Source organism: Delphinapterus leucas, chromosome 7 (assembly GCF_059928025.1).
Source record: "Delphinapterus leucas isolate spDelLeu-1000000601 "Yukka" chromosome 7, BTC_Dleu_Yukka2, whole genome shotgun sequence".
Classification (NCBI taxonomy): Eukaryota; Metazoa; Chordata; class Mammalia; order Artiodactyla; family Monodontidae; genus Delphinapterus; species Delphinapterus leucas.
This window is the reverse complement of record NC_143135.1, coordinates 90,002,183-90,020,685: the sequence shown is the minus strand read 5'-3', so window position 1 is coordinate 90,020,685 and position 18,503 is coordinate 90,002,183.

Below are 18,503 nucleotides of genomic sequence, written 5' to 3'. Positions count from 1 at the left end.
AAAACCCACGAGTTCAGCTTTCTGCCATAACTGCAATCGATCAAAAGTTCTATTTATTGTAAGCATACAACTATTCTCAAATCCAATTCACCCCAGCACAAAAGTGATAAAAATCATGGTGCTTGTTCTATTGTGATAATGACTTATTTACTTGTTTTTAAAAATTCTGTTTGCAATCAGGAATGCCACCTGTGGGTTTAAAACAGGAAACAAGAAATAGAGGTTTTAAAACCATGCAAATGTGCAAGATAATGTTTAAAAGTAATAACCGTCTGAAAGTATTGAGGATTGAGACAGAAATGGAATTCCCTGTCCCTGAGGGTCCCCACAATGAGCTGACAGGGTTTCCCTGGCCACAATTCATGACACCATAGTGAATAGCAAAAGTTAATCAAGAAAGCAGAGGCTGCTTCTTTAAAACATGGGTTTTATTTTAGTACATGGAGATGCAAATGAGGCTCACTTTGATAACTCTTGCACGTGTGTGAAAGCACATGCAAGAAGTGCACAGTCATTCCTTTCAGAATGACATTTTATAAACCAATCGTGCAAAGTAAGAAGGAAAACTGCCAGAATTTCTGGACATGTATTGGCCAGGAACAATATGATACAAAGCTCAATCAAGCAAACAAAGAAAAAGATTGCTCAAAGCTGCCTTCAGGATTGGATACAGAATCTCTTCAGAAGGAAAAACTCACATGCTGAGAGAGAATTTGTTGAAGCTCTAGACTGAAGATGTGGTCAAAACAGTCTCAAGGGGAAAAAAAAGATAAAATATATATATATATATATATAAGAATAACCAAGTTAAAAAAAGGCATCATTTTTGAATGGCACTGTTACAGGATGTTTCAATGTGCTTGAAAGACATACCTACCTTCCATATTCAAGATGAAAGTCTATAAAATGAGCAGTTAGGCCTCCAGGCCCCCATCCCGACATTGCAGTTAAGCCACCACTGCTCCCCCAAACCCTACAGAAGATACAAGGCTGGACTCAGGAGAAACTGAGTCGGTGACACCAGCAAAGAAAACGTACAAATGGGAATGGAGATCTACACTGGGAGATTGAGTGTTTGAGAGCTGAGCGATGAGACCCCTCTCACCTAATCCCCTTCCTCACCAGATCCAGAATGGAAGAGCAAAGCTGCCATCCCCCATTTTCTCCAGGCAGAAGACTAGAAAAACTGAACCAGAGAACTGCGGAATTTCAAAATACTGGGAACAGAAACAAGATATTAAACTGCACCCTGGGGCTTCCCTGGTGGTGCAGTGGTTGAGAGTCCGCCTGCCGATGCAGGGGACGCGGGTTCGTGCCCCAGTCCGGGAAGGTCCCACATGCCGCGGAGCGGCTGGGCCCGTGAGCCATGGCCTCTGAGCCTGCGCGTCCAGAGCCTGTGCTCTGCAACAGGAGAGGCCACATCAGTGAGAGGCCCGCGTACCTCAAAAAAAAAAGAAAAAAAACAAACTGCACCCTGAAAATGGAAAACCGGGCACACACAGAAAAGCGGGAATCAGAATGCCACTGGACTTCTTGACATTGATACTGGAAGCCTAAGAACAAAGAAATAATGCTTCCAAAACTGCAAGTGAAAATTTTCTTCCTAGAATTCTCAAATGATCCTCATTTTAGCAAAACAAAGAAAACAAAATAAAAGACAAATATATATACTTGTGTGTAAGTACACACAGCAAAAGAAAAAGAGAAAGAAAGGACAGAAACAAAAATGTTAAAAAAGAGAGAAAAAATAATGTTAAATAGCTGGTTAGATATTAAAATTCATCTCAGTGTTTCTCTCATGGTTGGAAGAAAGCCAACACAATGAGTTCTGTCATCTCATTATCTCTTTGGTGTATTTACAATGACAATGTCTCTGAAGACATTAATCCTCAAAATTCTTTAGGTAAAACCATCTGGTGAAGAAATCTTAAATAAGATGTATGAGTTTTCAGCTAGGCTGATACTGACACATATCGATATGTCAGCAAATTTGGACAAACTGATGAAAAGAAAACCTTTTTATGACTCTCAGTCACTGCATCGTTCACTCCTTAATGAATCGGACACCCAATTAGCTCAGCATATTCAAAAGGACAATTAAAATTATTCTTAACATATATGCATTATAAATTGAATACTTCTATGGCAAATCTGTAAGGCACAGGTAAGCGGCTTTTATGTTGGCTTGGCAAGAAGGCACTAGTCGAATTTTTGAATGCAGGGTTTACTTCTTATTTTTCATCATAGGGAAAAAAATCCGATATTCATTAAAAAATCCGGATAATAATATTCATTAAAAAATCACTCCTCACTTTAAAGAAGCGGTAGTCCAGAGAGTTGGCTACTTTAACAGACTTCTACTCAAGTAACAACTGAAACGTGAAAAAGAACAACAAAGCTGAATGTTTTTGCCACACGAGACAAGACAGCTGCAATTAAAATGAAGTTTGAAAGCTGGATGAAAAGTACTAAGGATTATTTGGGACATTTAGTTCATTTACATGTGATAAAAATGAAAACATTAATGATAAAATTAAAAATATGATCATCAATAATCTCTTGGCATTGAGAGGCCTTTCCTTCCCTAAAACAGAGAGAGAGAGAGAGAAAGCAGGCACTATCAATTGACCAAAGACCCTCTGAATAATGATTTACTCCTTTAATAAGAAGAAGTACGCCCTCAACACTGCATCCCACCACCCTCTTCAGCAATATTTTAAGCTTTTCTTCCAAATGATTATGACGCTTCTATTTATATGTATCTGGGTATCAGAAACCAAGACCAAAGGAAAAGTTTGGACCATGAAACTGACTTTCGACATCGGCTTTCCTCAGTTCAACCCAATTTTCCAAAATTAGTAAGATTCAATTAAATACCATCTTTCTGTTTAACGAAGACCCACAGGAAGCATTTTTGTTTTTGTTTTCTGAATGGTTATCAACTTCAAATATTAATTTATTATTAAAAGGACTGTGTAAATATCATAAAAGTATTATCCAAAATTTGCATAAACCTTTGAGATAAAACACAAGACTTCAAAGAAATTCCACCTGTTCTCCCCTCTCAGGAGCCCTCAAGGTGTTTCCATTTACACCCCTCTGCTGCAGGGGACTCAGGTAGAAGGTGGCTTGGAAAAATGAAATTCCCTCATTGTGTACCTTCCATTATCCCAATACTTATCCCAATACCTGGGGGCACAGAGGAAAGTAATACATAAATGACTTGATGGAAGCCCCTTCTAAAACTCATTAATCAAAAAAGGAGCATTTAACTTTTTACCTCGTAGAACACAGATTATACGTTCCCTCACAAACTTATTCATTCGTTCCTATTAAGTTAAAATGTACTGCAGGCTTAATGTGTGTCCCAATTTGTGACATCTTATTTTTAGAGATCCTTGTATTCTCTGAAGGTTCCCTACAACAGAACAGGTTAATTTCTTCCTTCCTTCATTCATTCATTCAGCCAATATTTATTGAATACCTTTTGCAATGAACATAGGTTTCTGCCTATGTTCAGTATCTCGGAGGGAACAACTGCTCCCCCTTTATCAGTTCATGGGGTTCAAGGGAGGCTGACTCCTCCCACTTCCAGCTGTTCCTACAGGGATGCCTTCTCCCGAGCCCAGCCTAGTTTCAGAAATGGTTATTTGACCCAAACAAAGCTAATGAGAATCCCCCCACCCCCAGGGCTTTTGTTGGGACAGTTAGAAGGAGACAGCCTCTTATTTCTGGGCTTAGTTGTCTAGAGCTGCTGGTTCCTCTAATTGCCTCCCCATGGAGAGAGCCTGCCTGGGAATGAAGCCAACGCAGAAGGAAGCACAACGGAAAGATGGAAAGGAAGGAAGTCTTTGTGACATCACCCGTCCACCTGTATCCAGGCACGTCTGAAGGACTGCACCTCACCACTGGATTTTTTATTATGTGAGCCAACGAAGTCTGCTTAATGTTTATTTTACACCAGTTTTTGTCACTTGCAACCAAAGGGTCACTGATACACCTAGCCCAGGACCGGGCACTGTGCCAGCCTGTGGGGCTATAACAGCAAATGAGACAGGTGAGTGGGTATCTGTGTGGCTTGCATGACCAGAGAACGAATAGGGACAACAGAATGTCCAGTTAAGAGAGAAGGCTTCACAATCAGTCATAGCCAAGTCCAGGTCTAGCTGTGCTATCCACTGGATATGGAACCTTGGATGGTCCCTAACTAGACCTACCTCACAGGCTTGTCTTAAGAATTACATGAGATTCTCTATGTCAATCACTTAGGTCAGTAACATGCACATATAAAATGCCCAAAAACATGACTATTATTATTAGCAAGGGAAACACGACTAAATTCCTCAATGGCCAGTCCACGTCATCTGATCAGAGATTTCAGTCCTCTTACATACCATTCTTCCTTGCACTGGAGCAAACATTCCCAGAGTCCTGTCTATGCTCCAGGAAACACTGCTCTTCACCAGCCCAGAGTCCACGAGGGTGCAGTCTATCACAACGAGGTTGTCACTCCACACCCAGGAGAACATCTAGGGCACTGTTTTATCACCCCGCCTACAAAGACTGTGCAGGGACACATGGGCACAACACATACACACACACACACACACACACACATAGGATGGCTGTTGTAAGAAGGAACCAGAGGACTCACATATTCTCTCACCTCTATGTGACCTTTAATAGAATTTCTATTTTTGGATTTAGGGCAGCCTGTTTTCCAACCTCAGGTTGCAGACCTGGGAAGATTCCTTCTTTCCTGTGATTACAAACTAAGTGCTTAGATCCTGTGGGGGAAGACACTACTACATACATGTACAAATACACATGCATATACACACACACACATATAATTTGTGTGTATATATTATAATACAATATATGTATATGTGTATCTATACATTAAAATATATATAAATAGATGTGTGTGAATATATGTATATGTATGTATGTGGAATTCTGTAGAACTGGCTCCCAACACCTAAAAGCTTAAAATAAAAGCAGTTTTAGGGCTTCCCTGGTGGCGCAGTGGTTGAGAGTCCCCCTGCTGATGCAGGGGACACGGGTTCGTGCCCCGGTCCGGGAAGATCCCACATGCCGCGGAGCGGCTGGGCCCGTGAGCCACGGCCGCTGAGCCTGAGCGTCCGGAGCCTGTGCCCCACAACGGGAGAGGCCGCGACAGTGAGAGGCCCATGTACCGCAAAAAATAAATAAATAAATAAAAGCAGTTTTAAAAAGGTAATCACTAGACCCCAACCTCCCTGCAGCAACTCTGACCCATCAACCTTCTGGGAACAGTGTTAACCATGCCACACTCAAAGATCCATCAAGGTAACGCCCACTCTGACACCTAGAGGATGACAACCATATTTTGGGATGCCTGCGTTTTAACTCACGTGGCTTAAACCCCCTCAACCCGAATTCACCATGTTTCGTTATGTCATCATACAACCTGCAACTAGTTCCTGCACTGCCTGTCCTCACGTGCTCACGTTTGGCTTGGGATGCAATCATAATGATACTAATAACACTTCCAACAATCACTCTCACCATTCACTGGGCTTCTTATGTGCTAGAACCCGGAAAAGGAGACCAGAGAATTCCAATCTCACCGTACAGCTCCATAATCTTTCCGCTCCTAGCCTCACCACAATGGTAGCTGTATCATTTATGTGATTGTTGCTTTAATGTCTGGCTCTCCCACTAAACCATAAGCTCCAAGGGATCCAGAACCTTTTCTTTTTTACTCACCCCTGAAAACCCAGCACCTAGCACAGTCCCTGACACACAGTAGAGACTCAATGAGTATTTGCTGAATGAATACATAAATGAATGTGCAGACAGTGATATTGAGTTTAAAAAGAAACAGATTTGGTCACACAGCTATTTAACTAGTGGCAGAATGTCAGGCCAGGTGATTCTACAGTGCCCAAACTCTTTCCTCTGTGTAAAGCTTCTTATGTATCTGAGTCTTCAGATATCAAATTTATCTTATAATAGAAAGTGTACCAAAGTAACCAATTACCATCATATCAAATGATGTTTTAATTTAAATAAGCTTTATTCATATTCTGGTGTTTAAATTTAAATAATTAAATTATTAATCACTGTACTTCTTACGGTGAGCTTATAATAATGACAAAGGTGCAAAGTAGAAATAAACAAACACTTCATAAGACAATTCTAAACCACCCAAACCTCCCTTAAGGTCTGAAAAACGACACAGCAGTTTGTGACAAGGACATTCTCTCAGGGGAAACGTTGCCCGAATGTGATTACCTGGAAATGACATCATGATTTATAGCACAATATTCTAAATTCTAAAGCTGTAATTTGTAATGAATCAGACAATATCCATATGGGACCTGGTTTCCTCTTAATTGGGGTTATCTGCATTATCCATTTTGTTCTAATTTTTTTATTAAAAAAAACTCTCCTGCAAAACATGAAATGCAGACCCCAAGTCACAGTAATTAAAAAATGAATACACAGAGAGTTAGAAAGAAGAATATTTTAGAGAGTGTTTTCCTGAATTCTCTACAATTGTATAATGTCTATTGTAGATAATCAAGAAAACATGACTCATTTTTCAAAAACTTTTTTTTAACATCTTTATTGGAGTATAATTGCTTTACAATGGTGTGTTAGTTTCTGCTTTATAACAAAGTGAATCAGCTATACATATACATATATCCCCATATCTCCTCCCTCTTGCGTCACCCTCCCACCCTCCCTATCCCACCCCCCTAGGTGGTCACAAAGCCCCGAGCTGATCTCCCTGTGCTATGTGGCTGCTTCTCACTAGCTATTTTACATTTGGTAGTGTATATATGTCCATGCCATTCTCTCACTTCATCCCAGCTTACCATTCCCCCTCCCCGTATCCTCAAGTCCATTCTCTATGTCTGTGCCTTTATTCCTGTCCTGCCCCTAGGTTCTTCAGAAATTTTTTTTTTAATTCCATATATATGTGTTAGCATACGGTATTTGTTTTTCTCTTTCTGACTTACTTCACTCTGTATGACAGGCTCTAGGTCCATCCACCTTACTGCAAATAACTCAATTTTGTTTTTTTATGGCTGAGTACTATTCCATTGTATATATGTGCCACATCTTCTTTATCCATTCATCTGTCGATGGACACTTAGGTGGCTTCCATGTCCTGGCTATTGTAAATAGAGCTCGATGAACATTGGGGTACATGTGTCTTTTTGAATTATGCTTTTATCAGCATGTATGCCCAGTAGTGGGAGTGCTGGGTCATATGGTAGTTCTATTTTTAGTTTTTTAAGGAACTTCCATACTGTTCTCCATAGTGGCTGTATCAATTTACATTCCCACCAATGGTGCAAGAGAGTTCCCTTTTTTCCACACCCTCTCCAGCGTTTATTATTTGTAGATTTTATGATGATGGCCATTCTGACTGGTATGAGGTGATAGCTAATTGTAGTTTTGATTTGCATTTCTCTAATGGTTAGTGATGTTGAGCATCCTTTCATGTGTTTGTTGGCAACCTGCATATCTTCTTTGGAGCAATGTCTATTTAGGTCTTCTGCCCATGTTTGGATTGGGTTGTTTGTTTGATATTGAGCTGCATGAGCTTTTTGTAAATTTGGGAGATTAATCCTTTGTCAGTTGCTTCATTTGAAAATATTTTATCCCATTCTGAGGGTTGTCTTTTCATTTTGTTTATGGTTTCCTTTGCTGTGCAAAACCTTTTAAGTTTCATTAGGTCCCCTTTGTTTATTTTTGGTTTTATTTCCATTTCTCTAGGAGGTGGGTCAAAAAGGATCTTGCTGTATTTATGTCATAGAGTGTTCTGCCTATGTTTTCCTCTAAGAGTTCTATAGTGTCTGGCCTTACATTTAGGTCTTTAATCCATTTTGAGTTTATTTTTGTGTACGGTGTTAGGGAGTGTTCTAATTTCATTCTTTTACATGTAGCTGTCCAGTTTTCCCAGCACCACTTATTGAAGAGGCTGTCTTTTCTTCACTTTATACTCTTGCCTCCTTTATCTAAAATAAGGTGACCATATGTGCATGGGTTTATCTCTGGGCTTTCTATCCTGTTCCATTGATCTATAGTTCTGGTTTTGTGCCAGTACCATACTGTCTTGATTACTGTAGCTCTGTAGTGTAGTCTGAAGTCCAGGAGCCTGATTCCTCCAGCTCCGTTTTTCTTTCTCAAGATTGCTTTGGCTATTTGGGGTCTTTTGTGTTTTCATACAAATTGTGAAATTTTTTGTTCTAGTTCTGTGAAAAATGCCATTGGTAGTTTGATAGGGATTACACTGAATCTGTAGATTGCTTTGGGTAGTATAGTCATTTTCACAATGTTGACTCTTCCAATCCAAGAACCTGGTATATCTCTCCACCTGTTTGTATCATCTTTAATTTCTTTCATCAGTGTCTTATAGTTTTCTGCATAGAGGTCTTTTGTCTCCTTAGGAGGTTTATTCCTAAGTATTTTATTCTTTTGGTTGCAGTGGTAAATGGGAGTGTTTCCTTAATATCTCTTTCAGTTTTTCATCATTAGTGTATAGGAATGCAAGATATTTCTGTGCATTAATTTTGTATCCTGCAACTTTACCAAAATCATTGATTAGCTCTAGTAGATTTCTGGTAGCATCTTTAGGATTCTCTGTGTACAGTATCATATCTGCAAAGAGTGACAACTTTATTTCTTCTTTTCCAATTTGGAATCCTTTTATTCCTTTTTATTCTCTGATTGCTGGGGCTAAAACTTCCAAAATTATGTTGAATAATGGTGGTGAGAGTGGGCAACCTTGTCTTGTTCCTGATCTTAGAGGAAATGCTTTCAGATTTTCACCATTGAGAAAGATGTTGACTGTGGGTTTGTCATATATGGCCTTTATTATGTTGAGGTAAGTTCCCTCTATGTCTACTTTCTGGAGGGTTTTTATCATAAATGGGTGTTGAATTCTGTCGAAAGCTTTTTCTGCATCTACTAAGATGATCATATGTTTTTTCTCCTTCAGTTTGTTAATATGATTTATCACATTGATTGATTTGCGTATATTGAAGAATCCTTGCATTCCTGGGATAAACTCCACTTGATCATGGTGTATGATCCTTTTAATGTGCTGTTGGATTCTGTTTGCTAGTATTTTGTTGAGGATTTTTGCATCTATGTTCATAAGTGATATTGGCTTGTGGTTTTCTTTTTTTGTGACATCTTTGTCTGGATTTGGTATCAGGGTGATGGTGGCCTCGTAGAATGAGTTTGGGAGTCTTCCTCCGACTGCTCTATTTTGGAAGAGTTTGAGAAGGATAGGTGTTAGTTCTTCTCTTAATGTTTGTTTGATAGAATTCACTTTTGAATCCATCTGGTCCTAGGCTTTTATTTGTTGGAAGACTTTTTTTTTTTCTTTTTGCGGTACGCGGGCCTCTCACTGCTGTGGCCTCTCCCATTGCAGAGCACAGGCTCCGGACGCACAGGTCCAGCGGCCATGGCTCACGGGCCCAGCCGCTCCGCGGCATGTGGGATCTTCCCAGGCTGGGGCACGAACCCGTGTCCCCTGCATCGGCAGGCGGACTCTCAACCACTGCGCCACCAGGGAAGCCCTGTTGGAAGACTTTTAATCCCAGTCTCAATGTTAGTGCTTGTGATTGGTCTGTTTATATTTTCTATTTATTCCTGCTTCAGTCTCGGAAGGTTGTGCTTCTCTAAGAGTTTGTCCATTTCCTCCAGGTTGTCCATTTTATTGGCATATAGTTGCTTATAGTAATCTCTCACGATCCTTTGTATTTCTGCAGTGTCAGTTGTTACTTCTCCTTTTTCATTTCTAATTCTATTGATTTGAGTCTTCTCCCTTTTCTTCTTGATGAGTCTGGCTAATGGTTTATCAATTTTTTTTATCTTCTCAAAGAACCAGCTTTTAGTTTTATTAATCTTTGCTATTGTCTTCTTCATTTCTTTTTCATTTATTTCTGATCTGATCTTTATGATTTCTTTCCTTCTACTAACTTTGGGGTGTTTTTGTTCTTCTTTCTCTAATTGCTTTAGGTGTAAGGTTAGGTTGTTTATTTGAGATGTTTCTTGTTTCTTGAGGTAGGATTGTATTGCTATAAACTTCCCTCTTAGAACTGCCTTTGCTGCATCCCGTAGGTTTTGGGTTGTCATGTTTTCATTGTCATTTGTTTGTAGGTTTTTTTTAATTTCCTCTTTTATTTCTTCAGTGATCTCTTTGTTATTTACTAACATATTGTTTAGCCTCCATCTGTTTGTATTTTTAACAGACTTTTTCCTATAATTGATATCTAGTCTCATAGCATTGTGGTCAGAAAAGATACTTGATACGATTTTAATTTTCTTAAATTTACCAAGCCTTGATTTGTGATCCAAGATATGATCTCTCCTGGAGAATGTTCCATGAACACTTGAGAAGAAAATGTATTTTGTTGTTTTTAGATGGCATGTCCTATAAATATCAATTAAGTCCATCTTGTATATATATCATTTAAAGGTTGTGTTTCCTTTTTTATTCTCATTTTGGATGATCTGTCCGTTGGTGAAAGTGGGGTGGTAATGTCCGCTACTATGATTGTGTTACTGTTGATTTCCCCTTTGTGGCTGTTAGCATTTGCCTTATGTATTGAGGTGCTCCTATGTTGGGTGCATAAATATTTACAATTGTTATATCTTCTTGGATTGATCCCTTGATCATTATGTAGTGTCCTTCTTTGTCTCTTGTAATAGTCTTTATTTTAAAGACTACTTTTTCTGATATGAGAATTGCTACTCCAGCTTTCTTTTGATTTCCATTTGCATGGAATATCTTTTTCCATCCCTTCACTTTCAGTCTGTATGTGTCCCTAGGTCTGAAGTGGGTCTCTTGTAGAGAGCATATGTACGGGTCATGTTTTTGTATCCATTCAGCCAGTCTATGACTTTTGGTTTGAGCATTTAATCCATTTAAATTTAAGGTAGTTATCGATATGTACATCCCTATTACCATTTTCTTAATTGTTTTGGCTTTTTTTTTGTTTATTGTTTTTTTGCGGTACGCGGGCCTCTCACTGTTGTGGCCTCTCCCGTTGCAGAGCACAGGCTGCGGACGCGCAGGCTCAGCGGCCATGGCTCACGGGCCCAGCTGCTCCGCGGCATGAGGGATCATCCCGGACCAGGGCACGAACCCGTGTCCCCTGCATCAGCAGGCAGGCTCTCAACCACTGCGCCACCAGGGAAGCCCCGGTTTGTTTTTGTAGGTCTTTTCCTTCTTTTGTGTTTCCTGCCTAGAGAAGTTCCTTTAGCATTTGTTGTAATGCTGGTTTGCTGGTGCTGAATTCTCTTAGCTTTTGCTTGTCTGTAAAGGTTTTAATTTCTCCATCAAATCTGAATGAGATCCTTGCTGGGTAGAGTAATCTTGCCTGTATGTTTTTCCCTTTCATCACTTTCAATATGACCTGCCACTCCTTTCTGGCTGGCAGAGTTTCTGCTGAATGATCAGCTGTTAACCTCATGGGGATTCCCTTGTATGTTATTTGTTGTTTTTCCCTTGCTGCTTTCAATATTTTCTCTTTGTATTTAATTTTTGATAGTTTGATTAATATGTGTCTTGGCGTGTTTCTCCTTGGATTTATCCTGTGTGGGATTCTCTGTGCTTCCTGGACTTGACTGACTATTTCCTTTCCTGTATTAGGGAAGTTTTCAACTACAATCTCTTCAAATATTTTCTCAGTCCCTTTCTTTTACTCTTCTTCTTCTGGGACCCCTATAATTCAAATGTTGGTGCATTTAATGTTGTCCCAGAGGGCTCGGAGACTGTCTTCAATTCTTTTCATTCTTTTTCTTTATTCTGCTCTGTGGTAGTTATTTCCACTATTTTATCTTCCAGGTCACTTATGAGTTCTTCTGCCTCAGTTATTCTGCTATTGATTCCTTCTAGAGAATTTTTAATTTCATTTATTGTGTTGTTCGTTCATCATTGTTTGTTTGCTCTTTAGTTCTTCTAGGTCCTTGTTAAACATTTCTTGTATTTTCTCCATTCTATTTCCAAGATTTTGGATCATCTTTACTATCATTACTCTGAATTCTTTTTCAGGTAGACTGCCTATTTTCTCTTCATTTGTTAGGTCTGGTGGGTTTTTATCTTGCTCCTTCATCTGCTGTGTGTTTCTCTGTCTTCTCATTTCGCTCAGCTTACTGTGTTTGGGGTCTCCTTTTCGCAGGCTGCAGGTTTGTAGTTCCCGTTGTTTTTGGTGTCTGCCCCCAGTGGCTAAGGTTAGTTCAGTGGGCTGTGTAGGCTTCCTGGCGGAGGGGGCTGGTGCCTGTGTTCTGGTGGATGAGACTGGATCTTGTCTTTCTGTTGGGCAGGACCACACACAGTGGTGTGTTTTGGGGTGCCTGTGACCTCATTATGATTTTAGGCAGCCTCTCTGCTAATGGGTGGGGCTGTGTTTCTGTCTTGCTAGTTGTTTGGCATAGGGTGTCCAGCAATGTAGCTTGTTCTCGTTGAGTGCAGCTGGGTCTTAGCACTGAGACGGAGATCCCTGGGAGAGCTTTCGCCGTTGACATTATGTGGAGCCGGGAGGTCTCTGGTGGACCAATGTCCTGCCCTCAGCTCTCCACCCTCAGAGGCACAGGGCTGACCCCCAGCCAAAGCACCAAGTCCTTGTCAGCCACACAGCTGGTGTAACTATTCTCAGCATGACTAATTTCAACCTGATGTCACACAGCTGCAGAGGTGTGTTGTCACGCAAAGCCTTAAGAACCTCAGTCAGCACTCCCTAATGCTTTCATGGATTTTTGCGGAACTCTTGCATCACCAGCCAACCTATGCTTGCCATTCTGTCATGATTTGACAGTACCAGACTTAGTGTTGACATAATTGACTCCTGAGGCTGCCATGAGAGCTAAAAACTTTATTGCTACAATTTTGGTGGCAATTTTTGTCCTTTGAGCAATATGGAATAAAATTATTAGCACCACAAAATCAATATTCCATAAAGGAAAAGGTTAATCACAATATATATGTTAAGTCCTCCCCCTATTTTTAATGTCTGTGTCATACCAACCTGATGGTTCACCCCAAATGTACCCTTTAAAGGATGTACATTTGAAGGTGTAGTATCTAATCTGTACTTCAATTAGGACCTGAAATGAAGGGAGTTTATTTTTGTTTTTATTTTTGGCTCAGTCCAACAAGAATGAAATTATGATGTTGTGTGTTATTAAAGTGTAGAGAAACCTGTTTAGCTCAGTTTTTAAAATGTGATTTTATTTGGCGGACTCCAAGTATTCAAAGGCATTTTAGCCAATGCTGGATCACCCCTGGGAAAATGAAGTCGTAGATGAGAAAGTGAAAAAGAGACCTGGGCACACATACTATGTGGGCACAAAAGACACTCAGAATCAGCTGTAAGGATCGAGTAGATATTCATTTTGAGCTTTTGGCTAAAACATGATAACTTAAGCTTGGAGAAAATAAAGGCATCTTAGTGTAGAGAGGTGCTTGGAAAGTAAGAACCTGTATCCTAAACGGCAGTGAGAAGTAGAACAAAAGGGACCAGAAGCTGGGTTGGGGGAGGAGATGGCACAAAAATTTGGAGACTTAGAGATGAAGTACTACATTTGTATCTGGGATTTTTTTTTCCTTTTCCTAACTGGGATTCATCAAAATGTGTCAAACATCAAGGTTAAATATTTATGCTGTTAAATCAATAATGAAAGAATATAAAAAGCAGATGAACTGAGTAGGAATCCCCATTTCTCTCCCATCCATCCTTAAAGAAATCTAATTGCCTGCAGGGCTCTTAATCAGACTCATGTCGGTTTCAAGTCCTACAGGTATTGCCTGGGCCAACCAGCCAAGGCTGAGTAGAAATCACCCTGCAATGTCAACCTCTTTTACGATGAACACATCACATGACACCATGAAAAGAGCCTAGATGTTGCATCAGATGGAAAAAGTTGCTCTCCAAGCCTCAAACTCTTCACTGAGCCCTTCCAATCCAACTCCAGCATCTAATGACTCCAGCCAGGGCTTGATGATGAATTCTAACTCGGGCTCTGCTCTCTGCTGAGCACCCAACCTGGCACTTCCTTGTCTGTGGCATGCAAGCTAAGGATAGGCAGGTCAGCCCACTTCTTGGTGAAACACTGGAAATAATCTAGAAAGAACAAGAGTCTTCATAGGAAAAGAATCATTTTTTAGGTCTTCGTAAGAACAGAACCAATTATCCACAAAGCTATACTGTTTAAAATGGAATCATCAATTAGCTACAACTAAAACATACTGTGTTAGACCTGAAAATAATCTTTGATGGGATAACTTCTTTATTACTTAATTTAATTATGGTTCTTATAAGAGACATTGCAGGAATTAGCAGCCCTCAGTAAATTCTTCTATATCTTAACTCCCCTTTGACTCATTCATTTACTTGCCATTTATTCTTCAGCCCAGAGAAAATGAGAGAGAAAGCGAGAAATAAAGAAGCTTACATATGTTTCCATATATCTTAGTATCTAATAATAAAAAAATCATACTTTTCAGGGAAAAAAAATCTACTTTTTCCTAGCCCTGAACTCTGATGGCTTTATCACTTGGATGTTTATAGAAGGAAAACTGAAAATAATGGGCAATGTCCCAAGAGCAGTTTAACCAAAGAATGCAAAAACATTTCTTTATATGACCATTTTACATGGCCTCATTAACCTCTCTTGAAAATCCACACCCTAAAAACAAAGAAGACATGACAACACCTATAAATCTCTTTTTGTGGTGAATTAATACACTATGGAATGAATTAATGTTCCATCTTTGTAATTATCACTGGTTTTTATGTTTGACATAGGTGGAAATAAAGTAGCCTTTCAATTCCGACGTTATTTTCTCAAATAATAGGTTCCCTGACCCAGTCAGTATTCTTCAACAGCCACAGCCTAATATGGTAATTACCCGTTTTTTCTGATTAATTTTTGCACTAACAGAGTAGGCCCGGGAAAGGGTGTGAAAGTGTCTGGTTCATCCTCCCACCCCCACCTCTAATTCTGACTGAAGCTTCTCGTGCCCACTCCCCCGCAGGAACCTGTCCTGTGCACCCTTCTTGAGAGAGATTGCTCTCAGGTAGCTGTCATGACTGCAAATCAAGCTGATAAAATCCTTACCGCAGGGTTTGCTGCTAAAAACTTGACCTGTATTACCCTTACCAGCAATGTCTGCAATTTAGTTGGAGGAATCTACTCTCTGGAAAAGCACTGTGTGATGAGCAGGGTTAGAAATGAGCAGGTGTCCTCAGAAGATACTGTATAATTGAAATTTGCTAAGAGGGTAGATCCTAAGGTAACCCTGTGAGGTGATGGATATGTTAATTAGCTTGACTGCAGTGAATCTTTCACAGTATATATGTATCAAATCGTCAAGGTGTACACCTTCAATATATGCACTGTTAAAAAAGATAAAGAGAATGATCTTCCACATTCAAACTTTTTCCATACAATTAACGGATTTAGCTAAAAGTACAGAACTATGGGTTCTCCATTGCATATGTAAACCCAAATGGCAAATCATCAGAGGAGATTTACCAGCCTCCCTAATAAAAATAGATGGAATAAAACAACTGCACAACCCTGTCATTCTAGAGACCAAAATGTCTGTGTAAATAAGAGGTATAAAACAGAAGACCCGATAATCCCAGGTGGGGGATATATTCTAAGAAAACAATCCCAAAAGCAAAATAATCTTTACAAAAGATATTGCCAATATCAATACTGTTTATGAGGACTTTCCTGGTGACGCAGTGGTTAAGAGTCTGCCTGCCAATGCAGGGGACATGGGTTAGACCCCTGGTCCGGGAAGATTCCACATGCCGCGGAGTAACTAAGCCCGTGCGCCACAACTACTGAGCCTGCGCTCTAGAGCCCGTGAGCCACAACTACTGTGCCTGCGTGCCACAACTACTGAAGCCTGTGCACCTAGAGCCTGTGCTCTGCAACAAGAGAAACCACCGCACGAGAAGCCTGCACACCACAACAAAGAGTAGCTCCCGCTCGCCGCAACTAGAGAAAGCCCATACGCAGCAATGAAGACCTAATGCAGCCAAAAATAAATAAATAAAAATAAATTTAAAAAAAATTAAAAATACTGTTTATGATATTAAACAATTAGAAACACACCAATTTGTAATAATAGGCGAAAGTTTAAGTATGATTATGACGTATCAACGTGATGGATGTTTTATCACTGTTAAAAACGTTATGTAAGAAGTTCCACTTAATGCAAGATGAAGAAATCCTAGCGATCTGCTGTACCACACTGTGCCTCTGGTTAGCAATACTATATTGTACACATAAAATTCGTTAAGAGGGCAGATCTCATGTTAAGTGTTTTTGCCACATTAAAAAACCAGTACTACATAAGCACACAGTCATATAAATTATACATAAAATAATATTCATTTGGAAAATTAGATCACGTGTGTACTGCTTACACCCACGCAAAGTGTACAAACACACACAGATAAAAACTGGAAGTAAATTTAAAGTTATAAACAGAGGTTTCAATTAATTATATTCCCTTTTTTCCTACCAAATTAAGTGTATAATAACATTTTTTTAAAAAATCAAAATAGTGGACAAAGGGGAAGGGGATAGGACCTCAAGTAGAACTGCCACCAGGAGTTCTAACTTGCATAAAGAAAGGCTGGTTCTCACTTCAATGATAACTCAGTATCTGGGCCCTTCTGGCAGTCAAGCTCCACCAAGGCTCCCAACCTGTCAGGCAGTGTTGATTAATCACTTCAGTAGAACTAGCCAAACAGAACCAGATCAGGGTCAGTAGATTTTTATCACCGGGGCCACATTACATTTATATTTGAGATATGTCCAAAGATCTTCACAGCATCTTCAGTCCTCTACATTCCCCTAATGCTACATCTACACTAGCCAAATAAATCTGAAAATGATCATATACTATGCAGACTTGCTCCATCTCTACTGTTCCTATTTAAGGCTCACAAGTACATATTACAAAATCATTCCTTCTCCATTTAAAGTACAAAAATAGATGACAATAGGATGCTAATGAGTGCCTTAATCCCTGCTCAAAATAGCGTGGCTTGAAAAACAATGCTGGCAGTTCCCACATTATAATATCAACAAAAACTCAAATGTGGATAGCACTTTACAGTATAGAAAATGCTGTTGTAAACATTACACCACCACAAGATCCTTACTTGGTTAAAATTCAGCTTAGCTTATATTAAGATGGAGTGTCAAGTTCTAGCAGCTTTCTAATTGCAGGGAAAAGTAGGCAATTAGAAGAGGCCTATTTAGAGGAGCTACTTCTCAGACAGCTGATATGGAAAACGATATGACTTAAAGCTAGCAATTCTTTTAATCCAAAGTTAGGTGGGAGGGTATCGAATTTAACCACAAAACCTCTTTATTTTTCACAGGTCCTTTTATGGATTCTCCCGTGGGGGGGGGAGGGGGACAGGAGTGGGGGACGATTTAGGATTCATTCTACTGAAGATCTGACCAAAGTCGAATGTAGAGGTTACTGAATCATTCCTAAATACGTTTCAATTTTAAAGTTATTATAATTCAGCAGACATTGACTCAGTGATGATTATGTGCCAACCTCCAGTATATATAAATAGATGAAGAAGACAAGGTCCCTAAGGTCGGTGACTGAGGCAGGGCTACAGAACAACTATCAAGCTTGGGATCTGCTGAGCCCTTCTAACTTGGATGACAGAAGACATAGCTTATTTCTTCTCCCACTCAAGTCTCCATTGTAATAAAGGGATATTATAATATTCCTTATAATAAAGGGATAACATTATAATAAACAGAAAAGAGAAGCATGAAAGCACAAGAGCAAGATACTGGGAGGGGAGCCATCAGCAAACGATGATAACGGATCTCTACAAAAGCAGGTAGAAAACGGTGCCTGAAGAAGGGCAAAGGAGGTCCAGCAGAAAATACAACTTTGAGGGACCCATTGTCCCACAAGGCAGGAAGTAGCTGACCTGCCTTGCAGATACCCAGGCAGACTCAGGCCCACCAGGCCCTCTGGAGAAGGAGCATGTGCTGCAGGGTCAAGGTCAGTGGGGACTAATTAAGAGTTACAGACCAGGCTGCCTTCTCCTCTTCCCCATCATCTTATCTCTGAAGACTAAATTATCAGGTTTCTGGATCTCAGGCTAGACGAAGAGGCTTTCCCCAAAATGAAGAATATAAGTCTTCTCATTGCAATGACCCATCAGGAAAAATGAACTCTGAAGGTCCACACTTAGACACACTGTGTTAGAATGTTCAGAACAACAAGGGTGAAGAAAAGAATCCTATACGCTTTCTGAGAGAAAACAAAGACATGTACAGAAAATGAAATATCAGCTTGGCATCAGACTTCTCATTAGAATTAAGAAGGTTAGAAGACAACAAGAAATGCCTTCTAGCTGCAATGGGGAAATTGTTTTCAGCCTAGAAGTCATAGTAGTCAGCCTTGTAATTAACAGGACAGCATGCAGACATCATCA